Source organism: Mytilus trossulus, chromosome 12, assembly GCF_036588685.1.
Source record: "Mytilus trossulus isolate FHL-02 chromosome 12, PNRI_Mtr1.1.1.hap1, whole genome shotgun sequence".
In the NCBI taxonomy this organism is placed as follows: Eukaryota; Metazoa; Mollusca; class Bivalvia; order Mytilida; family Mytilidae; genus Mytilus; species Mytilus trossulus.
Genome location: NC_086384.1, coordinates 40,172,305 through 40,199,027, shown reverse-complemented (window position 1 = coordinate 40,199,027; position 26,723 = coordinate 40,172,305).

Genomic DNA, 26,723 nt, shown 5'->3' with positions numbered 1-26,723 from the left:
CCAAAAGGTACAAAAAGTATAGCCAAATCCGTGAAAGGAATCAGAGCTTTGCATGAGGGAGATACGTTCCTTAATTTATGATAAGATATTGTGAACATATCGGACAGTCAAACGGACACTCTCTGTAATACGAGCTTCACTGAATGACGACAAATAAAGTAACAGAAGCGTACGCTTTTCAAAAATGATACGGTACAGGACATTTAACAAAAAACATGGCGACCTTAACCTGTTCTTATGGCTAGCCAAACCTCCCGCTTTAAACTAATTTTAACAAATATCGCGTCATGAGAAAACTACGTTACAATCTACACCTCGACTCGATCAATTAAGATTTTATGAAACTTAGGTTCAACTCCCTCAGGAAAGGTTCACCTTAAAAGAGTTTTGTAAATGTTTGAGGTACCTTTTGTTCATAATGTAAAGAGCTCTTCACATGTTTCGGTACTATTACATCGTTGCCGTCAAATGTTTTATCTTTGAACGATCATGTTGGAGGTAAATCAAGAAATGCACTGTTGACGCATGACATTTATAAAGTGTTGTTTTCGTTTGAAAAATAGTGAAATCAAAATGTCAGTATTCAAACGGTTTACGGTAACTTTTAATCGGGATTTAAGTGAAAGCTTTGTTATTCGGTTGCTAAAATACTTCGGCAGTTTTTTGTACACAAAGTAGAATGGGCAAATTATTGGAAATATGATAGATGTATCTTACGCTGGGCATAACTTATGTGTCATTAACAATAATTTAACACAATTTCTTAATCCACCTGAGAGTAGATAAATACTAAACACGTGCAATATAAGCTATAATTTCGAATTTCTGAAGAAAGTAAAGTAACACAACAGAGTTTTTATGAATTAATGAATCTGTTATGCAACAATTATATGAATCATTCGGTATTCATTTTCTTGTTGAAATGTATCTGGTCAGAATTTTAAAGAAATTGAAATAGCTGCATGTTGATTGAATATAACTGTTTATGAAATACATGGTCATCGTGCATATATAGATGTCTACCTGTAGACTGGATCTAATTTGACGTCATTGTTTTAGAATCACTACGTTTTCGATACTACTATAAAATAAACACGATCAAACTTTTTAAATCTTAGACACGGTCTGCAGACCACTAGTTTGTCGTCTTAAATTCGATTTTCACAAAGTACAACATTTTAAGCCATCCATCACAATAGCACAAGTCATTTCTGTTGTCATACATCAATATTTAATGTCCATTGTCACAATATATAGTTGAGGCAGCTGTCAAGTTTGATGTGCTTAGGGAAACACTGAAACTAAACTGACGCCATTTTCTAAATGTCCTTATTTTCGTAATAACCGTCATCAGGATATATCTTGATAAATACAGGTTTTTAAATACATTTAGGCCATATAAATCTGAAAATTTCAAAGCGTAAAAGGTCAAAGGTGAAAAATATGCACCATTTTCTTTGGAGAATGACTTGTTTTTCATTGTTTCGTCGATTGATCGATAGCGTTTGATTTTGTTAGCTGGCATTGATTTTCCCTGTTTGAAGTGCCTTGGTATTTGGTATTTTTGTTATACTTTTAAGGATCTGCCAAAATTAGAAATGTGTCTGATACATGTATCTATTTATTCAAAACAGAATAAGACAAAAGGATAAAAAAAAAAGACAAATATCAGCATGAAACAAGAAGACACAAAACTAAAAAAAGGAAAAAAACAGTAAATAAACAGGAGGGAAATGTACAAAATTGGATGAAATCTACGGTAACCTCATCAAACCTTGATCTTTATCCTACTCCACTTGAGGCACAGGACAGGACAGTATAGTTAAAAAAAATGTATCAGCAATAAACCAAAGCTAATGTTCTTCTATTTATTTGTATTGTAGTCCTGTAATATTATGTTGTCATTTTAATGTAACATTGACATTAAAGTGCGAGGTTTGGCATGCCACAAAACCAGGTTCAACCCACTATGTTTTTTTTTTAAATGTCCTGTACCAAGTCAGGAAAATGGCCATTGTTATATTATTGTTAGTTTCTGTGTGTGTAATATTTTAACGTTGTGCTCCGCTGTGTCGTTTGTTTTCTCTTATATTTGTGTGTGAAATCACATTACTATAAGACGTGTCACGGTACTTTTCTATCCCAAATTCATGTATTTGGTTTTGATGTGATATTTGTTATTCTCATCGGATTTTGTCTAATGCTTAGTCCGTTTCTTCTGTGTGTGTTACATTTTAATGTTGTGTCGTTGTTATCTTCTTATATTTAATGCTTTTCCCTCAGTTTTAGCTTGTTACCCCGATTTTGTCTTTTGTCCATATATTTACGAGTTTTGAACAACAGTATACTACTGTTGTCTTTATTTATGACATTTAATACAATGTAATAATAGAGTAGCTTTGAATGGATCAAGAAATAGCAGTTATAGTTCCAACGTAATATTTCTTTTCTTTGATTTATCAAATAGCTTTAATATATCTTATCTATATATAAACAAATTATTGCTAAGTAATTTTATGAATAATAGTGCTCGAGGTTTTAATTTCTGTTTACTAACACCTTTATTAGATATAAAGAGTTGACTAGGGACATATTTCTCGATTTATTTTACTTGACTGGGTGGACTTAAACCGATTCGCTCATAATGAACCAGTCCATCTTTATATAGGTGTATTAGAATAAACTCATCAATGAAGTGTCCAGTAATTATTTTTAAATTTCTTTGATGACACTGATAAGTGATTCGAAATCAGTAATAATTATAACGGCAATCATCCTTATCACACACATCTTCAAATAGACTGTCCTTATGCAAATTAAAACCTAGGCTCCGCCCGATCAGTTGAAATAACATTGGTAATACAACTCTGAAATAATGAGACAATATTTCAAAAGTTCGCACTTTATATAAAGAATGGATTATTAATTCTTAGATTGATTGTTTCTTTTTACTATGGAAAAGATTTCTTTTATAAATAAACCATTTATTTAGTTCGTATTTCCTATCATGTTGGTTGACCAGGAGGATACTCGATGAACAACTTTAAATTCTACTGGAAAATAAAGTATGTCAGTTAGGAACATGGATTGTGCTTTGCAACAGATGACATTTCCACCATAAAAAGGGTTATCGCAAAATATTTCTTACCATGTAGAGATTAGCACATCGCCATCCATGAATAACCATATTACACGTCCTCAATTTGACAAGCTTTTCATGTGGTTACATTAAGCGGAGCCGAACGGCTTCCTTTTCTAATAAATTGTTTCTCAGCAAGACAAAACTTAAAGTGACTTTATATTTTCATGCCCTTTCATTTTTAGACGAAGGACAAAACTGGTTTAGATAAAATTAGGTACTTTTATGTATCTAAGGTTCTACCTTAGGCATAGTAAACCTTTAATGGATGTGAAAGGTTCGTTCTGATCATTAGTGTAAAGCTCCTTGCATGTTTTAACACTTATATATTTTGACATTCGGACTGGTGGCTCAGACTAGTGCTTATGACATGATTAATTATAAAATGCGCTGCTGGCGTATACAAATTTATATTCATGTTGTGTTTTTTTTCATTAAAAAAATAGAGCTACATGTATCATTGAAAAGGTCAGTATTCAAAAGGTTAACAATAACCTTCAATAGCAATATATGAAAACGGTTTATAAAATAGCTTTATCGTCTTCTGAACACTAAACGGAAAAAAGTATCAGTAATTAGAAATATGTTCGAAACATCTAACGCTATGCGTAACGTCTATGTCATTAACAACAATTTAACCCAATTTCTAAACCCACCTGAGAGTAGAAAGATTTAAAAAAAAATCACGTGCGTTATAAGCTATTATCCTTTCATTGTTGTATATATTTTTTTAAAAGTCAAATAATAGAACAGAATGTATATAAATGTCAGTAGAAATGCGCGGACAGAATCATCGACCTTCCACAGGAAACCTGGCAATTATATTCAACGAAGATCTTATTTTAACGCACCTGTCTAACAGACTATTGCTTGCAGTAGATGAACACCGTTGCCCTTATCGTGTGTTTATTTTTGATCAGAATTCAATTGTGATTCTTAAAGTTTTGTTTTCATGATTTAAAAATTAGGTTTTGTTCCAGGTGGCGTTTGCCGCACCATTGTTTTTTTTAATTCACAGCACTGAGTAGACACCGCTGCATGTTTACTTCTGGTCCCGATTAAATAATCTGCTCAGACGTTAGTGCTTCGGCACTAACATACATGATATATGTACCTTTTATAATATTTCAAGTCTTCAAATAACTCGGTAACAAAGGATCCAAAGCCTTCACTCAATGTTAAGTTCAGGTAGATCAAGCTATTTATTACATGAACCTTTCTGTTATATAGTGTCCCTAATATTCAATCAAATGAAAGATATAGATATTTCTTTTCAATTTTTGTGTTTAAATATTACTGATGAAGTTAAAATCACAGACTCTTCGGATGCTACAAATCTTGAAAATATGTTCCCTCCTTATGAAGTATGGTTTACGATGCAAAAGTAGACAAGTGAAGCTATCTCAACAAGATTTTGCGTTGTTTACAAAATTTCTTTCTGATTTGATAATGTTGATAATGTGGTATCCGCTATATTGATGTTTTAATAATCCTTTTATCACACTACAAAATTACAGATTGATATTGAAGCGCAATCTCATAAAAGTGACAAACATGGAATAATCAGTACTAGGCAACGTAACGCTTAGTTGTATTTATTACAAGCAAATATTCACATTTGCCTATGATTTAGATAACCCTGCCAATCAAATGTCAATAAATATAATATATATAAGTAAACCGATACTATGCAACAATTGTAAACACCACTCTATATGCAAATAGTTTCCGCAGTTATTTATTTATTTTTATGTGTTTGCGTGACCATAAATATTCCCCAGCTTGTCATTCATTTCTTCTTAGTTGATAATAAAAGGCTACTCTTCTGAGAAATATAATTTTCAAGGGCATTGTTATCATAATTTTTACAAAACGTTGACACGTCTCGGAAACAATTTTTAGTTTTTCATTACCACAGAGATTCTTACAAATTGATATTGACGTATTACTATTTATAATTTTTTAAGATAGCATTGGAAACAGTCAAATTAATATAGTTGCAATGGTTCATTTAGTTCTGTGCAATGATCTTTTGATCCTCCTCACATATCAACCTGTCAATTTGAAAAGTTCATCATTCTAAATATGCAAGAATTAATGAAAAAATGGACATAAAGCAAAAAAGATTTCAACAGAAAAATGAGGAAGTGCAAATTTGGGCCAAATATTGTCTTAAATCATGAGTATCTTTTTAATTAGCAAATAGCAATAATATTGACCTACCAAGCGTTATACGCATAACGTAGTTTAAATAGCCATAAATTAAAAGTAAATTATGTAGGTTTCATACAAATCTATACTGTTTCTTGATGTATAGATTCTGCGTACTGATGTTGTTTATCACCTTAACAACATGTTTTACTGTTCTTTCATTTGTCTTTGTTCTATTGTTAATATTACTTTTACTGTTGAATGGTTTTATGTGATATCCGTTTGACGTGGCTCGGTACTTATACATCTCGTCAATGTGTGTGTATTGGCTTTCATTTTTTGGTGGTTTGTTTTGTATATGCGACTCTTTGTATTTCTTTTGTTCTTATTACGTGACTCTGTTCTTTAAAAGATCCCGTCAGTATTATTTTGGTCTATTATATGTCATTATGATATATTTCTATTATGAATTACTATATACGTTGAACCACAAACGTCAAAATCATTCAATCGCGTAGTGGAATTAACTATTTTTGGATTCTCATAAATTCTACCTTTAACTTTTGGACTAGTTTAAATCTCGGTCTATTTCTGTAATTTGTTCTTACATACTTTTGATTTTTTAACTCTGTATGCTTACATTGCCTATGTAAATTTTAAAACTGTTTGTATGCACATTGAACGACAAATTTATGTGACGTATACAAATTTTATGACGTCAGACACTCAAGTCAATCCATGTGTTCGTAGATAGATGTTTTTGTGTTCTGTTAGATTGTCCCTTTTAAAATTGTTATGCGATGATGACTGATGTAGCCATATTTTGACTATTTTATTAATTCTGACTTTTTATTTAACGCATCATGTAAATATAACGGAATTTGATGAGACTGTTATTAAAGAGAGAGGGTTAGCGCTATAGAACCAGGTTTAATCCACCATTTTCTACATTTGAAAATGCCTTTACCAAGTCAGGAATATGACAGTTTTTGTCAATTCGTTTTTGATGCGTTTTGTTATTTGATTTTGCCATGTGATTATTTGAACAGCGGTATACTACTGTTGCCTTTATTATGGACTTTCCGTATTGATTTTCCTCTGAGTTCAGTATTTTTGTGATTTCACTTTTCATTCATATAAATTATGTACATTATATTAAACGCACAGTGTTTGCCGAAAGGATTTTTTATATACATGTAGGATGGATATTTTTTTAATAAAACCTACTTGACTTAGCCATAACGTTAGATGGTACTAAAACGTCATCAATTCGAATGTGTTGAATTAACAACAGGTTATTTGTCATTCGAGGATTTCAATAAGAAGATAGCTAGTATTTTTCTTAAAATTTTAACCTCCGAAGTTGAAAACAAAATGACAATTTAATAGTAAAAAACAAATAAACGATCCTAAGACAAATAAAATTTCATATAGACTGAGTAACATCAACCCCATTAAAAAAGTAAAAACACAAAAATACTGAACTCCGAGAAAACATTAGTCCAAACACATCAAACGAGTGGATAACAACTGTCATATTCCTGACTTGGTACAGGCATTTTCTAATGAATTAAATGGTGGATTGAACCTGGTTTTATAGCTAGCTAAACCTCTCACTTGTATGACAGTCACATCAAATGAAAACCGGGGATGATCTCAGATGCTTGAGTTAAGCAAAAAGAAACTGTTGAATAGAATTATACAGTATTTTGCTGTTAAGAAAGTCACTCGTTACACCTACTAAGCAATACGTTCTTAAAAGAGAAGATACGATTAAGCTAATCATGAGGGCTTCTTTAATGTAGAAACTAGAAAACATTTTCAATTTTTCAATCAAGATCAGTTCATATGTAAAACTATTGTCACTCAGATCTCAGTAAAACTGTTTATGAATGTTCGTATTTTCTTTTTCAATGAGATATTCCCGTGTTTTAACAAGACAAATTTATGCATTTTTTTTCATTTTCCTATTAAGGTTACATTTTTCAGTTCAATTATTGTTCAATTTCAATTGAATTAAGTATTTTTATTTGGTTTAAATATCTTATATAATGATTGTCTTTTTCAAGCTTAATTTTACATGCAAACTCGAATAATGATTATAAAAACACGAAAAACAATGGTGGATATGTTTCAAATGTCGAAATAACAATCCCATCTCCTTTTATTTATGTAATGTTACAAACCGAGTTATAAGTACATATATTATCAGGTGTGTACTAACATTAGCAACATGACAGGTGTCATATGTGAAGCAGTAATTCAGAAGAATCTCAGATCTCTCCAGTTGTATAATATGATCCCATATGCTCTTCAAGTTCGTAATGTGTTTGGCCTTTTTAACTCCTTTGGATTCAAGCGTCACCGATGAGTCTTTTGTAGACGCAACGCGTGTCTGGCGTAAATACAAAATTTATTACTGGTATCCATGATCAGTTTATTTACAACCACGGAGTCAATGCCTCTGCTGGCGGCGTTTTAATTTCCCGAGGGTATGACCAGCCCAATAGTCAGCACTTCTGTACTGACATGAATTATCATTGATATGGTCATATTTATAAATTATCTGTTTACAAAACTTTTGAATGTTTGAAAAATGCTAAGGCTTTTCTATCTCAGGAATATATAAACTAAGCTGCATTTGACAAAACTTTTAGGAATGTTGGTCCCCTGTGCTTTTAAATTTTGTACTTTGTTTAGTCTTTTTACCTCTTTTGCAGCCGAGCGTCATTGCGGAGTCGTTTGTAAACGTAACGTGCGTTTGGCGTAAATACAAAAAATATTCCTAGTATCTCCGATGACTGAGTTCGTTTCGATGGGGTTGGTGGTTCTCATTTTTTTGTTTTCTAAGTTGTGTTTTGAGTACTGTTGTTTTTATATATAGGAAGATGTGGTGTGAGTGCCAATGAGACAACTCTCCATCCATTATTTGTCTGTTTGTCTCTATTTTTTTTAGCCTTGATGGTGTCAATCTTTTTTCGACTTATGAGTATAATTCTCTTTTGCGTCTCTCTATAACAAGAGTATTTGTATCACATGTGTGTATTTTGATAAAGTGATTGTCAGGATGCGTTAATACGATGAAATCTATACGTGTTTATCATGCTTTGAAATACTTTCAAATTAGCCGAATCTCAATGATTGAATAATTTCGTTGTTTGTACCCAACTAAAAGTAACGTCATTTCATTTTTTGATTATCCAATGCTTCTTACATTTTATAACCAATCTAAAAAAATAAAATCATAAACCTACGGAAATCTGATGAAAATTCAAAACATATCAAATGGCAAAATCAAATGATAAAACACATCAAACGAATGGACGACAACTGTCATATTCCTGATATGGTACGAAATGTGGTGGTGATTTCTAGTCAACATGTTTTAGAATGCTTTTAGGTTCTGAAAAGAGAATTGAATGGACTTTGTTTCTCCCATTTATTCAATTGATATAAAACGACTTCAAGTGTTAACACAACAACAAAAAAATCAAAGTGAATTATTGAAATTGTATGAACTTAACATATTACTCTTTTCTAACTCACTCTTTATAAGTAGCACAACCTTTAGGTTAATGGCATTTATGCTGAATGTTTCGTCATAGGGTGTGACACCAGCCTTGTAGTCAGTTCTCCAGTGCTGACATAAAATATCATATAAATGATAACTTTCTGTTTATTTAGAATTAAAAAAAATATACTAAAATATATAATAAAAGAAAATGTGTGTTTTGTACTACCTGCTATGACAATATCCAGCTTTAACTTGACTCTTTTTTTTATATTGGTTTCCAATGTTCTCGCTGATGTACATAATTATAGGTCAATGTACATAATTCCATAACGAAACTTAACACAGTAGAGTCATATGTAAAAGTCCTGTTAGTCTGTAAGATTTAATCCAAACTTTTCTTAAACTCGTAGAGATTAAGTGCCAGTCTTTGTAAGAATCAGACAATTAAGGTAAAAATTAAAACATGATTAAAAAGAAACCACCGAGCTAATCATGCTATTTAATACTAACCATCATCCTGAGTTAACAAATATAAGTTTTTCGTTTGTGTGTGTCTGCTAATATCAAATAATTTGGTTAGAAAATTGGTTAGAATGATAGCAAATCACAGAGTTATCTCCCCTTTTTCGTTAATTTCTAGTGCATTTCAAACAATTTGTATCTTCTATTACCAGAACAGAAAATGGAAATGAATGTTATTTTTGTGCATAACTACATAAGATGAAATGAAAACAATGTCAAATTGGGTGGGGTTTTTTGTTCATGTTTTCACCACTGCCTGATTCTTAGGCAGACTGGCACTTAAAAGCTTTTCAAATACAGACATTTTCCTATTGTTGGAAATCGTTTGTTGACCCGTTCATGTTTTAAGTATTAACTTCATTCATGTATAACGATGTTTTTGACACATCTCCTACAGAGAATCCTTGGAATAAAAATAGTTTCCATTGCATGAACGGATGCAAATTGTAGTGACTTTAACATGTTTAAAGCATTCACTAGCTTTTGTTGTTAAAAAAATACTTATAATCCGCTTTGATCAGTATTGATGTTCTAAAGATTAAATAGGATTAATTCATATTGATTATTCTTTTCAATATCTTTTCTTTTTATTATTTGTTCTACAATGCGTACTACATATTTGATTTGTACAGCAAAGAGTCCGTTTTCTTTTCTTTTTTCCTTTGGTTTACTACTTACCTTTACATATGGTATGTGGTCTATCTACTGACAAAGCCGTTTGAAGTCAAATACTGTATTATAATGAGTGTTAAAAGAGGGGATAATGATACCAGAGGGACAGTCAAAATCATAGATCGAACATAAACACCATAGCTAAAATAGAAAGAGACAAAAGACAAATAATAGTACACATGAAACATAATATAAAACTGAAAGGTTATTGTTTGGCTTCCTAGTCTAAATGAATTTTGAAATTTAAAAATTCCAACAGTTAATTCTACAAATGATAGTGACCATTCATGTGAAAGAAGTAAAATTTGATGTAAAGATGTATAGCGATTGACTTGATCATTTTCACACGATTTGGGGTTAAGATGTCGATCATCAGACTTTTCTAAAATATTCTTTATAAAGCACAAACATGTCAGTATTCTCCTCAGAAACTAACAAAACCTTTAAATAGACTTATTGAAAGGGGATATAGTTACGATACTGTTGTCAGGTCATTAAAGATTGCATATTTTGGCTTTAACATTGATTCACTGATAGGGTCTTTGCATCGGAACTAAACACATTTATTTCTAAAAAAAAACAGTTGTTAGCATGACACGGGTTATGTTCTTCTCGTATATTTTATGATAGTATGATACTAAACCCCTAACGGGATTGTACCTGCTATTCATATGATGAAGACATAATCTTTCAATCAGTTTAATTGAGGTCTGGAGCTGGCATGTCAGTTAATTGCTAGTAGTCTGTTGTTATTTATGTATTATTGTCATTTTATTTATTTTCTTTTGTTACAACTTTTGACATCGGACTCGGACTTCTCTTGAACTGAATTTTAATGTGCGCATTGTTATTCTTTTACTTTTCTACATTGGCTAGAGGTATAGGGGGAGGGTTGAGATCTCATAAACATGTTTAACCCCGCCGCAGTTTTGCGCCTGTCCCAAGTCAGGAGCCTCTGGCCTTTGTTAGTCTTGTATGATTTTAAATTTTAGTTTCTTGTGAATAATTCGGAGTTTAGTATGACGTCCATTATCACTGTACTATTATGCATATCTTAGGGGCCAGCTGAAGGACACCTACGGGTGTGGGAATTTTCGCTACATTGACGACCCATTGGTTGCCTTCGGCTGTTGTTTGCTCTATGGTCGGATGGTTGTCGCTTTGACATATTCATCATTTCCTTTCTCAATTTTATTTTGTTTTTTTTTTCAAAATTATTGACAAACAGATCATCGTATTTAAATATCTTGTATGGTATGGTAGTGCTTAAACCTAAATTTTAGCTAAAAAAAAATGTTCATGGTTCTCTGTAGTTTTTTCTAAGTATTTACCTAGCCGGTTTTAATAGGTATCACAAAAAGAACGCCTATATAATACAAAAGATGAAGAATGAAACATAATATTTTGTTTGGGTAATTATCAAACGTTATTGTGTTTTTATTTTATTGCTGGTATAAAAAAACATTGAATACATACATGTACTTACATTATTTAAAACATTGAAAACATACATGTACTTACATTATTAAAAATCGACGGATATGTATGGTTGCCAATAAATCGTTTTCAATTGTTCTTATTACTTTTTAAATTCTAATATCGTCTCATTAAGGTGGTACCCAACACTTTAACTGAAATTAATTTGGCTCGTTTAATTTACATAAAATTTTGACAATGTGTTTACTTTGACCCTTTAACAAAAATATAAAAATTTCAAATCTTTTGAACCAAGTGTTTTGTCTAAAAAATTACACTGGTTATATAGCAGTTTGACAAACGCCAATTTTGATCATGGAGAAGCTTGATATTCCCTTTACAACAAAACGTAATTAAAACGTTTAGCTGACTTTACAGAGTTATCTCCCTGTAGTGTTGGGTACCACCTTAAACTGTAAATAAGCTTTTATAAATATTGAACATGACAAAGCATTAAATTCATGTTTAAAGAACTACATTATATGACATTAGCTTAAGGTATAGACTTGGGGACTACAACGATCGATAAATCAAATGATAATACAGAAACACCTAAATCACTAACGTCACTGAAGTATGAAATTGAAATAAAGTCGATGATGCAAAAATTACCACCAATTAACTGTTTCGGACTCTAAAGTAATTCGATTTGACAAATACAATGTATTACGTACATTCATTGGTCGATTTCAATTTATAACTTCGCCAATAGTCGTGCACATCATTTCAGGAACACCTTTTTTGTAATATTACCTTTTTCAGATTTCAAAAGGTCGAGAGCAGTGAATTAGTGACGTCTATATATTCAGAGATATATTAAATGAATACCAAAATCGTACTTTTGATGAAATAGTTAAATAAGAATCGTCAGAATCGACAGTTTTTCAAATATATTTTTGTAATAAAACTAAATTATATGACGTCATTTAGTGGTTACAAATCATCGTGAGTATTCATCCTAATCCATGCAAAGGATAAGGTTGGTTACACATACTTTTTATTGGTGGGTGATATATGCCGTACGGTTACACAGTTCGAGGTTAATTCTAAACGTGTTAAAATATTCTCTGTTAATACACACGAAAAACTGGCCATACAAAATATGCTCACATTGTACAGGCTGGTCTTCACTTTGTAGATATATTCTGATAGTTAAACAGGAGCTACTGACTTTTGAATTAGCTTATATCAGCCTAGGCATTTGGTGTTGCGCAGTCTATGATTTTCTCTGTAGTGTTTTGTGGACTTTCAATTCTCAATTTTATTTGATTTTCTTTTTGATTTTGTTTTGCCATGTCATTGACAGGGTTTTTTCCGCTTGTAATGCTCTAATTTCCTTTTTTATTTGGTTTGCATCTTTTGCTATAAATACACAATTAGAAACGATACACAAGGAAAATCTTTTTATTTTAACAACGATCCCTACCAAAGGACAAATACAATTCCCTATGTCAAACTCAACAACATTTTGAATACACCCAACAGAGACCACAAATGATCAGCTGCTTCACACAAAATTCTTCAATGAAGATAGCATTTATAAGGTTTGTAAAATACAATTTACGCCTGGAAGTTCTGGACTTTGCATGTGACAATATAAAACCAGTGAGTAGTTAGATTTGAAACCTGTTTTCGTTTATCTCGATTATGTAGACACCAATATACTCTGTTGTCTGCTCTATGGTCTGGTTGTTGTCGCATTGACATATTCCCCATTTCCTTTCTCAATTTTATCTCTCTGAAGCTTATATGAACGCTTCCCTCAGTTGATCTAAATTGCAGACGTTATGTTTCAATTGACAGAATTGTGTTAGACTCAAACACTGGTGTTATTGAAACTGAAATTATAGTTTATTTTATTTGATGCGAAGATTTAAACATCAACGTACAATTCAGGTTACAGACTATTCTTAACGCACTGTACACAATAAATCTTTATTTATAATGTATATAAGTTAAACAAAAATACCAAACTCAAATGTATCTAAAAAGGGTACAAGGCCACAGAACACCTGCCAAATTTAAACGTTTATAGTCTTAATCGAGAGAAAATACAAAATAACTTTCATATAACATACAGTTGACATTTTCCGTCAGAGTGGTTGCTTAAACCTAGTTTAATAGCAAACTGTACCTCTAAATTGTAGCGCAGTTGTTTTTTTGCCGGATATGCGTAGAACTGTTTTAGCAATTCTACATCATAGATACAGTGTTGGTTGATTAATTCTCAATTACCCTCATCGTTCTTTAATTGCATTTGGATGACAATCTTCAAGAGAAATATTCACACATAATGTATTTCTATTTGAATAACTCTATAAATATCGAAGCTTTTAAGATATATAGATTTTCAAAAGTGCGGGATATCAGTTATCAATCTTGGTGTTCGTCAGAGTCATTTTTGTATTTATTAATATACGAGTTGACTTTTTCCTTTTTGCACTCTTGTCCATATCATGTGTTATATATATGGAAGATGAAATGTTACTACGATATTTTGTTTATAGAAATACAAAACGGAATGACTGTCTTTTAAAATTAGTAATTGAAGTCAATGATTGCCTTCTTAAAAGTCAAAAGATTTACGCATTGTGTAAGAGTATCAATTTGTATCGTTGTCTTCCTGGTCACTACCAGGAAACGTTTCTGAAAATAACGAAACGTGAATAAGTGAAATATAATTTATAATTATAAATATATGAATTCAATTTAATGATTCAAAACCAATAAATCGTTATCCGGTTATTTCTTGAAATCCTCTATTATCAATGACAATAATATGACATGAACAAATGATCTTCCTTGTGTCTGTCCTTCACCAAAATGTTCTAGATAAATGGTCTAAATTGCACGTTAATATTTCAGCTTAGTCGATATCTATTTTTACAGCAGTAACCACCAGATAAATTATACAATGCAATACAAACGAAAAATAACACCTTTAATAGATTACAATTCTTTGGCATCAAATCTAATGATGTCTTTAAATTTTGTATTTCACCGTGCTACAGCCTTTTGCGCTTATTTGATTGGAAGCAATCACCAATCAATCAAAGTGTATCTTAATAATGATCTCGAATTGTTCGACTTATTAGTTTAAAAAAAGAGCCAAAAGATAGCAGAGTTCCATTCAAACTCATAAGTGTGTGAAATAAACTGACAACGGCATGAGTAAAAATAAAAAAAAACTCAAACAGACCAACAACAGTACATACAAAACAGCATGTAGAAAACTAAAGCAAGAACAATAAGAACCCTATCAAAAACGAGGGGGGATTCAGGTACTCTGCAATGGTAAGCAAATCCTACTTCAAATATCTCTTAAGAATCTGCCTTTTCTTTTTTCTACAAATCATTCAACTTATGAAAAGAATTCATAAAAGTATAAGGAAACGATAGTCGATTAATGGGTTTCGTGTAAATACAGGGTAAAATTTACAAACACCTAACATCGGTATACTACGGTTGCCTTTGTTATGTATTACATTGTTTCTAAATCTGTATTCTAAAAACTCGAACATAAACAAAGGAAAATGTGCGTTGTAAATCTGCAGATTAAATGTTGAAATGCACTATTGTATTATTAATGTATGCGTTTCATTATGCGCTCGTTTCAACTGTAACCCAGTCATGATGTGTTGCCTTTTGAGCGATAATCTTTAAAATTATCGTACAAGCCTGAGGCCGTGGCTAGCTTAAAAACCAACCATGTGTTCCTACCAAGTCAGGAATATTTCAGTTGTTATCAAATAGTGCGTTTCTATGTATGTTAGCTTTTTGTTTTTGTGTTGCTCTTTATTGTTTCTGTTGTTATCTTGTTTTCCTTTTATAATTGATGTGTTCCACTCAGTTTTAGTTTGTGCTTTCTATGGGATAGAGTTACTAGCACCTATGCTTAATTTAAACGCATATGTCATATCAAACTGCATATACGTAGTTAAAGAGAAACAAATATTCGAAACTATATTCAACTCTACTATTGTGAAAAAATTAAACCATTTTCCTTCTTGATTATACCAACAAGAACAATTCAAATTAAAAATAGATTGTAAAAACAAGACTTATAATTATGTACGCTAGACACACGTTTCATCTACAACGACTCATCAGTGAGGCTCGATTTAAAAAGTTAGAGTAAAAATCGGGATAAAGTACACAGTTGATGCGAATGGAGATAAAAATAAAACGTTGTCCTTTAATTCATACACTTGACGTTTGTCTCAAAGATAAATATTGATCCGACAAATGACTATCGAAAAATTAGCTTATTATTGCCTGTTTCATTTATGATTTCCTGTTAGTATTTTTCTTACGCGTGGTAAGTTTTTTTTCTAATACGAAATCTATTTGGAAATAAAGTGCAGCCATTGGTGCGGAAATATACTTAAAGGCAGACGACACAATATTTTAGAAGAACATAATGAGATGTTAGATGATTGCCAACGAGGCAACTATCTAAAAGCGTGAACAAAAAAAGCAGACTTAAGGTTAAAGAAAGTATGGTTAACATAAAAGTAGGTTTTATGAAAGCGTTTAACAGTCTGATAACTGACACTTTTCAAAAAATTAAAATTAAAATGAATTTCGTAACTGATGTGAACGTCATCGTGAAGAGTTTTCCTAAAACAAAAATAATAAATCAAGTTGTCATCCATCATGTCCATATTTATCTTTTTAATTAAGAAATAATGTACATCTGTCAGATGGGAATGTGTACAGAAACTTGACCAATTGTCAAATATTGAAATTGTTACATTGTCATGAGCACACGAACAACTTGAAAACAAAAACTATTACAGTAGACGTTAGGTGATCCGATAGAGTAAGCTGATCTTGTTTACTTAAAACCGCAAATAAATGCAATCATTTATTGGTTGACTTTAAATACATATATAAGCAAACAATGAATGTGGTTGTTAAATTTGAAAGATGCTTTTTGTGCTTTTTTGTTAAATATTTGTTTGTTTTTGTTCTAATTGAGATTGTGACACAATGATGACTACTGTATCCTTATTTTGACAACTTAACCTATAATGACTATTTTGTTCACGCATCGTTGTAAATATAATGAAATTTGATGCGACTGTAATGCAAGTGAGAGGTTAAGCTAGCTATTTAATCAGGTTCAATCCCACATTTTCTATATAAGAAAATGCCTGAACCAAGTCAGGAATTCACAGTTGTTGTCCATTCATTTTATGTGTTTGAGCTTTTGCCATTTGATAAGGGAATCCCCGTTTTGAATTTTCCATGGATTGCAGTATTTTTGTGATTTTACTTTGTAAAGCTAAATCATTAGCAACACGAACACACATAAAACAAAATCTAGAGTAAACGTCAATAGAAATGGGGACATTTTTTAAATTTTTTATTTTAGGTAATAAAATCTTGAAGAACGTATTATTTTACCTTGAAATATAATATGAGTCAAATATACATGCAATGAATGTTATGAGTTTATGTATTTATATAAACAGACATCCCTTTTTAACATCTTATAAATGACACATTTCAATGCCAATACAATACTTGTCGTATCTAGCAACTGTTACATCTCAACTTAGTTTAACGATGGATTCTGTTTCAGCCGTTGCCAGTTACAATTTCATTGGAATCTTTTAGTTTTATTTCTTATCCAACAACCGAAAGATCATTTTTTATTGTAGCAATGGATTCTATTCGAAATAATACAATGCCTTTACAATATTTTAGGTTTATCACGTATCAAGCAACCGTTACAGTACAATTTCTTTTATCAATGGGTTGTATTCGATCATTAAAATGCCAGGTTAACCACGTATCTAGCAACCATTAAAACATTTTTTTTTGTATCAATGGCTTCTATTCGAAACCATACAATGCTTCTACAATATTTAAGGTTTATCACATATCCAGCTACAGTTATAACAAATTTTCTTTTACGGAGGGCTATTGTTCGAATCATTACACTGCCTTTTCAGTATGTTAGGTTATCTTGTATCCAGCAATAGTTACCTCTCAATTTCGCTTACGTATGGCTTCTATTTGAGCCATTCACATTATAATCTGTCCGAAAAAGTTCTTTTCCATATCATCCAATTTCAGCATTGAGAGTTATATTGTCTTCCCATGTATGGTGTTAATTACTACTATATAAGAGAGGAAGGACAGAGGGTACCCTTCTCCCTTCTCCCACCCCTCTTCTCCTTTCTCCTACCCCTCTTCTCCTTTCTCCCACCCCTTTTCTCCTTATTTTTTTTTAATTTACCGGAAAAAGAGAGATATTTTATTTTTTCATATTTTATTTTTTTTCCAACTTTTTCTCCTTTCTCCCAGCCTTCCTCTCCTTTCTCCTACCCTCTTTCTCCTTTCTCCCACCCCTTTCTCCTTTCTCCTATCCCCTTTGTCCCTGTCTCCCTTACCCCTGTCCTCCCCCTCATATAAATATAAACCTACGTCTGCATGTACACGATAACGCGGACTAAAATACTATAACTTCATTTGTAACACTACCCGAGATTCTAATTTCCTTTTTAAGACGCTGCTAATTTCCGAATTCAAAATTCAATCACCGAGTCTTTTGTATTGTCGCTATTATTTGAGCGTGATTTATATAATCAAGCCTTAGATGTCTTTGAAGAACAAATGGGAAATTATAAAAGATTATTATTTCGAATATATATACCAATTATAGTAGTTCCGTAGGTGTAATATATTTCCTTAAAGCAATGACCCGATACCATACATTTACGTTCAAAATTTAACGTTAAGATCTTAAAGTATAATATATCTCCTTTTCTTAATTCATAATCTAAGGAAGCAAATATCTTAAAAATTAATCACCATTTCTGTACTTTTTCGGAAGATGCATTTATAAACTAAGCGAACGATATCAGGTGGCACGGTAGTATTTGCATTCCAGAATTTAGATTGCTCTTTTGTGTACCCTACCTACTGTAAGTCAATGTATCTGAACGTGTGATTGGACAAAAATACAGTATCAACTGAAATAATTTCCCAAACTAAGGGATGAATCAGGTGTAGAAAAATATGAAATAATTTTACATACAGATGAAAAGGAATTTTGGGGATTTTTTTTTAATTTTGCATTCACTGCACGATAAAATAATAAAAGCACTAGTGGCCTTATGTTTTTAAAAATAGTAAAAAAAAAGTAAACGGTCATGATACACATTCAAATTAATTTCTGAATAGTTAAAATAAATTATTTAAGTTAACTGTGAATATAGAACTTTTCGCAGTGTTGGGAATGGGTAAAACTTAAAAGACTATTATCAGTATCGCCTGTGGTCCAGGACATACTACCCTTCCACCTTCAAGAGCCCGGGGTAGTCTAAAACTCATAAGTCAAAAACTAGATGACAAAAACAATGCATAAGACAAAAAAAGAAGATGCGGCAGACAAGATCACAAACTACTACTTTCATTACTAACAAATGCACAAAACACGAAAAGTACCAAATCAAATACGATTTAGATTCGATTTAACATACCCCAGTTCTAAGTACGATAATAATTTCAACCATTTTAATGTATAATATCTAGAGCAATAGAGTTATCAAAATTGATAATGGAAATTGGGAATGTGTCAAAGAGACAACACATTATTATATTATACTAGTGAATACTCCAGATATTAATTCGTCTACACCAATACATAACAGCGGAAAGAACATCTTTTCGAAATTAAGGTGCATTAAAAACGAAACTTAATTCCAAAAAGCTCAAGTTTTTATTCTGTAAAACATAAATTCTTTGACAGAATTAGGACATTTTTTCCTTAACGTGTACGATCATCTATATTTCAATACAAATATTATTTAAAATATCACAACAATTAACTTGGTTTTTGAAATATCCATGACTAGTTTTTTTTGTTAAAGAAAATATACTGTTAATCACAATAGCACCATGATATTTCTAATTCAATACTGTGTCAACCTTAATATTATTGCCGTTTGCTTGGTTATGTCAACTCCTAGTCCTACTAAGATATAATAAAGCGCAATTTATATCACCTGAAAGTAATAAGATCATGTTATAAGCGGCATTAATAATGTTTTACCGGAACTATCCGGAGCTCATCAAGTTGTGTTAAGTCTCTTGAACGAATGAAATAGAATCAGAAAATTAGTCCAATCAATTAAATTTCATGCTGTTCTCACATAAGCATCGTTCATTGTAATCAATGTGACACGTTACATAACAGATTCATAATGCTATTGCCGACTTTAAATGAGGGATTATAATGTAGAAAAGTTGCACTGGATATCTAACGTTAATGTAGTGTAAACATGGTGTTGTTTAACGAATATCTGTTGATGTGTCTTTTTAACTAATAAATGGCATTTAAATTAGTGTTTTTTTTTTGTTATATTTGACAATCTTTCGCAAGCTATTTATGTTTCAACAAAAATTCTTAAGTAGTAAGTTTCAATCAAATTGTGCACTTAACAAGGAGATACACATATATGAAGCTAAACTAGATTCTTCGTTTCTTTATTACACAAATTAGTTTTATATTTTCATTTTCAGTGGTGTTTCTTAAGAATAGTTCAAATAACAATATCAGAAATAATTGTTACGGCCAGAAATCGAGCCAACAAAAGACACAAATCAATAATAAAATTTAACAAGATTTATTGTACAAAAGTTTACAAAAAGGTATACACAAATTTTACTGACAACTTAACTGTCAAAATATGAGTACAACCTTTTATCTTTTAATATCTGTATCCGGAAATCTTTCGGAATCCAATCTGAATATTACGTTCGCGACTAAGGTCACAATCCAGTATGATGTTGTTTGTAGAATAAAAGTGTCAATCCAAATGCTGTGAATTCTAATGTCTATCGATGTGTAAGTCTAAGTCTGAGAGTTTAACTGTATTGTCTGTATATATATAGTTGTTGCGGAAAATTTTCGAACACTCTAGAATGGAACGTCCTAGAAAGTTACAACGGAAATTTCTAGTAAAATGTAGAAGTCTATATAACGCATCTTTTATTAGGATCATTCTGGTTTCATTATGTAAGTCAAATGGAAAGTTCCAATCATTTGGTAATCGTTCCAGTGATTTCTAAACTGCACAGTTCTGAGATAATTCTGTAAACAACTATCAGGCTACACAACACAAATCAGGCCAACATAAATAAATACAATAATTACAATATCATAACAAAATGGTTCCATTCAATATGATGGATATTATATTTTACTTGAGGAATGACTGTAATATTTTTTTCTGTCTATGAAGAAATAACATAAAAATGTGGTGCACACTGAATAACGCGTGTAACAGTGTGCACCACATTTTTTATATTATTTCGAATAGACATAAAAAAATATTACAGTCATTTTTTATAATTTAATTCGAAATTCCATTTTAAACCGTGGAAAACTATCAAAAAACGTTGATGACGTCACGGTCACATGACTTAATTATGTCGATGGGCTGATAACAAACTAACGTCAGCCAATCAGAAGACGCGTTACATCCAAAATTAAATTATTTAAGTATGGCGTTAAGAGTTTATGGTGCTGTCTATTGATTATTCTGTGCGTTTTGTAAGGGGGTGTTGTTAGTCATTATATCTCTATCTATAAGGCTGTTTTTCTTAAGCAATAATTTACAAGGAATGTCGTTAGTAAAGTACAACATTACTACTATGTATGCTGTGAAATATAATACATGTATGAAATAGACATTGTTCTTAATATTCTTAGCATCTTCGAGTTAATTTGTCGGGAAGCAAATAAATTTACTCTATAATTGGAGTTGTTTTTTTACAATAACTTTGTAGCATTACAAAAATAAGACTCGATATGAATAAACAATTTCCTATATTCCAGGATTAAAAACTCGTACATCAGACGTAAATAAGTGTAAAAAAGTTATCATTTGTTTCAGCCGAATAAATAATCATAAAAGGATATACTGTGGTGTATTGGCATTCGTACCACATCTCCTGATTTTAATAGAATAATTAGTTATCAAAAATACCAGGATAATAATTTAATACGCCAGACGCGTAAAAAAAGTCAATCCTTAGTAAAGTGTAAATATATGATATATTATTTCATTGAATGATGTTTGTGTTGCCATGAGGCATGCAAATATATTATATATTTCCGTTTGTTACAACTTATTCTTTTATAAATAAAATATTAAACGAAATATGTCAATTCTGTTGCAATTAGTAATTATCAATTTCGTTTATCGATTAGTCTAATTTAAACTACTAATTGCCTCTTTTTTTAAAACAATTTTACTATCAAATTTTATCAGTTACATTTACTCTACTATATCATTGATACACCTTATCTCTTTTTCAGGCTGACCCGGCTGCTTGATTTTTTGACGTCATACAACAACAACTTTTCCATTGTGGCGTCAGATATTTGATATTTTGTTTAATGACGTCAACATTTTACGTGATATCCAGCAATGGCGGGAAAATCGCGATAAGGGGTATTGTGTAAATTTTACAAATTTAAAGTTAAACTGTAGTTTCATGTAATTGATTAAAAATACATTCATTTAAACTAGATTGGAGATAAAAGAATATATACCAATTCAGAGTGTAAATGGGGAATAAGTCCAAGAGACAATAACCCGACTAAGGAGAAGGTATCAATCGAAGGCCACCAGTTGGTCTTAACGCAGCAAGAATATCCAGCACCTGGTGGCGGGCTTCGGCTCGCCCCTAGAGAACGTTCTGCACTATTTAAGAGAAAATGCAGAGACATTTTATTCAACCCTACGTTAAAAAAAAACAAATTATCCAACAAAAAAGAAAATAGAATAATGAAGTGCTATATTTTAATGAATAAAGAATAATGGGTAAAATATAAAGAACATTCATACAGATCCCCCTTCATCTTTTACAATATCCGAGGTTATATATTTCTATTGTTGACACTGTTCATTTTCGACCGAAATTCTTGATCATTGAGACTTTTATATTGTCGCAATTATTTCTGACCGATTTATATTGCAAAGCCTAAGATTACTTTGGAGAGTAAATTAGAAATTATGTAAGAACGATTTTACTAGTTTGGTAACTGATTTACACATTAATGGCAACGAACGGATAAAATACAGTTATTATTGTAGTTTGAATGATAAGATGGCGAAGAATTATATTTCATTTCTTCTTATGCTATCAATGAAGAAATAAATGTTACTTGATCAAGTATATATGAGAAATATTTAATGAGAACATTTGAAAGAAAGAGTTCGTAATTCCTTGCTGATTATAATCATTCTTTTTTTCAGCCACGGAAGACGAAATAAAGCCAAATTCTGTAGGAGCTGTTGACCTGTTTGGTGCACCTGTTTAACAATTGTTTTTTTTGGTGGCATAAATATCCTTAACTTGTATAACAAAATTCAAAGTGTGTGACCCAGACGATCGTTTCGTTAACAAAAGCCTGACTAGTGACGCTTAAATCAAGAAAGAAAATAGGACAAATAGAATACACAATTAAAGAGCATTTATAATCCATAATCCCGAAAAGGCTAAAGTAATATATATCCTTTCGTAGATTTTACTGCCTGTTATTTAGTTGATGTCACTTCTGGTGGAGATGTACTCCCCGTGGTCAACAAGCGACAAACCCGGAAGTGTTGATTTGATTTATCACTGATATGGTCAAAATTATGAATTAAATGCTTATAAAACTCTTTTTATTTCAAAATACTGAGGATTTTCAAACTTTTGAATATGTTTCCTTGATTTTATTTGTCGAACTTATTCGAAATTACTGGTCCTCATATCTCTTCATACTTTTTAATATATATATATATATTTGCGAAAGCGAATTTACAGATCTAACATTGTTGGGTTGATGTTTAGACGAGTTGTATCAAACCAACAATGTTAGATCTGAAAATTTGCTTTCGCAAATTTTAGGTTCTTCCCTCGCCGGGATATATATATATATATTTAAAGTTTTTGATCCACCTCTTTGTATTTTCTCACCTTTGATAGAGTGTAACTCTATCTTATACGTAATTTTTCATCAAGAGATTTTTTAATCAGTGGTAATCTCATTAATAGAATATTTGAGACAGTTGTATATTATCATCTAAGCATCAACTTTCATATAAATAAGAAGATGTGGTATGAGTGCCAATGAGACAACCCTCTATCTTAGTCATAATGTGTAAAACTTTAACAACTTTAGAGGTCAAAGTACGGCCTTCAACACTTCAGTTTATAAGGCAGAATAGACCTTATCAATCATATGTGTCAATGGACAACTAAGTCTTAATTACAAAATAATCAGTTGATCCCTCGTTAGATATAATTTTGCGTTCATTAAATGCCTGATTCTTTTTTCAATGTTTATATCCAATTAATACAATGTTTTTAAAATTTAATTGTATACGTTTTGTAAATTGTACGATTAAAATGCATCTGTCTATAGAGATAGTGCTTATGTTTTGCATTTAATTCTATTTGAGTAAGACATGTGTTTATGTGTTACATATTTGTTTTTCGTTCATTTTTTTTACATAAATAAGGCCGTTAGTTTTCTCGTTTGAATTGTTTTACATTGTCTTATCGCGGCCTTTTATAGCTGACAATGCGGTTAGGGCTTTGCTCATTGTTGAAGGCCGTACTGTGACCTATAGTTGTTTATGTATATGTCATTTTAGTCTTTTGTGGATAGTTGTCTCTTTGGCAATCATACCACATCTTTTTTTTATATGTATTATCTTTAAAAAATTTATTGATTCAGATAAGAGCAAGTAAGCTTGAAGGGTCGATGAGTACCAAAGTTCCCACCATCTTTAAAGACCATCATGTCATAGAGGAGTTGTCTTGCCTCCATGAAAAATATTTCATCGTTCCAGCTGACAAAGCATCAAACAATATCGCTTTTGTTTGCAAGAAACACTACATTGACTGCCTGATTAAGGAACGAACTGGGTATAAATAACACACTTGGAAATCCTGCATATATACTAAGTACGCTTGCGAAGCAGGAGATCCTGAAAACCCATAAATCAGTTCTAATCTCCTTTGGTGTTAATCCGAAGGATGAAGACCATGATCTTCCATCCTAAGATTGGATTCTTAAGCTTCATAAGAATCCGTATAAGTAAAAGTATATTGAAGGTTCCTCCAAGTTTTACACTTAACCCTTTTCTAAAGTTCTTCAGAAATATTCCGAAACGGCATATTAAAAAAGTGGTGTTAATCAAATGTGGATACTGAAAAATTCAAAAGAGTTATTGGTGAATTTTCAATCTCCATCATTAAAATAATGTACCAACATTGAAACCTTTGATTTTACAACTCTTTATACCACTATTCCAAATACCTTAAAGCTCGACTGAAAGAACTCGTCAGCTTATGTTTCTTTAACAAAAAGGCCACTAGACTTTTTTAATATCTAGTTTTGGGCTGGAATTCAGCTTACTTTGTGAAAACTCGTACAAGGGCATACCGACGAGGATATAACTGTCATATATTTGTACTTGACTTTTTAATTGACAACATATTTGTTGAATTTGAGGTTTGGTCTTCCAATAGACTATTGGAATCCCAACGGGTAACAATTGCGCTCCTTTACTTGCAGATTTGTTTTTATATCCCTATGAAGAAGAATTTATCCCAGGTCTTTTACAGAAAGGAGAAACGAATTTAGCCCAGTCTTTTAATTTAACCTTTCGGTATATTGATGACTTACTGTCTCTTAATAATTATACATTCATTGATCACATGCATTCATTATATCCAAGTGAACTTGAAATTAAAGATACTAACGACACAGATAAATCTGCTTCATATTTAGACCTTTTCTCGAAATGACTACTGATAGTAGTTTGAATATCAAAATTTATGACAAACGAGATGATTTTAATTTTCTTATAGTCAACTTTCCATTTCTGAGTAGCAACATCCCAGCGGCACCAGCATATAGATTATTTGTGTCTCAATTGATACGTTAATCTTGAGCTAGCTCAAAGTACGTTGATTTTGTTGAACGTGGAAAACTGCTTTCTAAAAAGACAGGGCTATGAATCAATCAAATCAAGGTCATCACTCAAGAAATTTTACGGTCGCCATTATGAGCTGATTGGCCATTATGACAAAAGTGTGTCAGAAATCATATCTGATATTCTTTTTCTCAGTCATAATAACCTTCCATTATTTATGTTAATGTAAATGTCCTTTGGTTTTGTGAGTTTTCGTTTACTCCTTGGTTTTGATTGTTATTGTCTTTTAACTGATGCACCTTTTGTCTGAACCTAAAACAACTGTTTTTGTAAAAAAAAATAGTAGGGTGCTCTAGTCGCTTTATAGTTGTTTGGAGATCAAAAGGCAACACTCAACTTAAACAACCAATTTATCGTACTTTAAAAATAATTTAATTGCTCAAACCTGTGAAATGATTTGGTACGATAGATACATTTCTTGGACTAACTTTGTACTCCACAAAAAGATCTACCACACTAGCAATGATTACACTTTTCTATTAACAATTTCATATTCTAAGGCACTCACTCTGTCCCTCTTAATGTCTAAATGGGATATCTGTATCTTGGTTGGATACGACTCTACAACTTCTTTTCATAAAAGCAAAAACTGGGTAGACGCCAATAAGACAGCATTTTAACGAAGATAAATATACGTCCAAAGGTCAGCACGAGGCCTACAACCAATATACACTGTCTCATGCACTAATGTGTATCATGCAAATATAACGGAATTTGATGAGACTGTTATTAAAGAGAGAGGGTTAGCGCTATAAAACCAGGTTTTATCCACCATTTTCTACATTTGAAAATGCCTGTACCAAGTCAGGAATATGACAGTTCTTGTCTATTCGTTTTAGATGCGTTTTGTTATTTGATTTTGCCATGTGATTATGGACTTTCCGTATTGATTTTCCTCTGAGTTCAGTATTTTTGTGATTTTACTTTCTACAAACAATATACAATGTCTCATGCACTAATGTGTATACTATAATAAGAATAGTATTTCCTAACGTTTAAGAGGTCATTTTCACTACCAGTGCAAAAATGAAACAAGGATAAATTCCACAATGAAATGATTAAAGAATAACTTTTAGAAGGTTATTTGGTTTATGGAAGTAGTAAACACGATCACATTTGTTCTTAAGACTACATGTTCTTTAACAAGAAATTGATGACAACTTGTCTTGTGTTAACACCTTGTTTCTGTAACATGTCAATGCTTTGTCGGTTTAATTAAATTTTTGATATAGCTCTA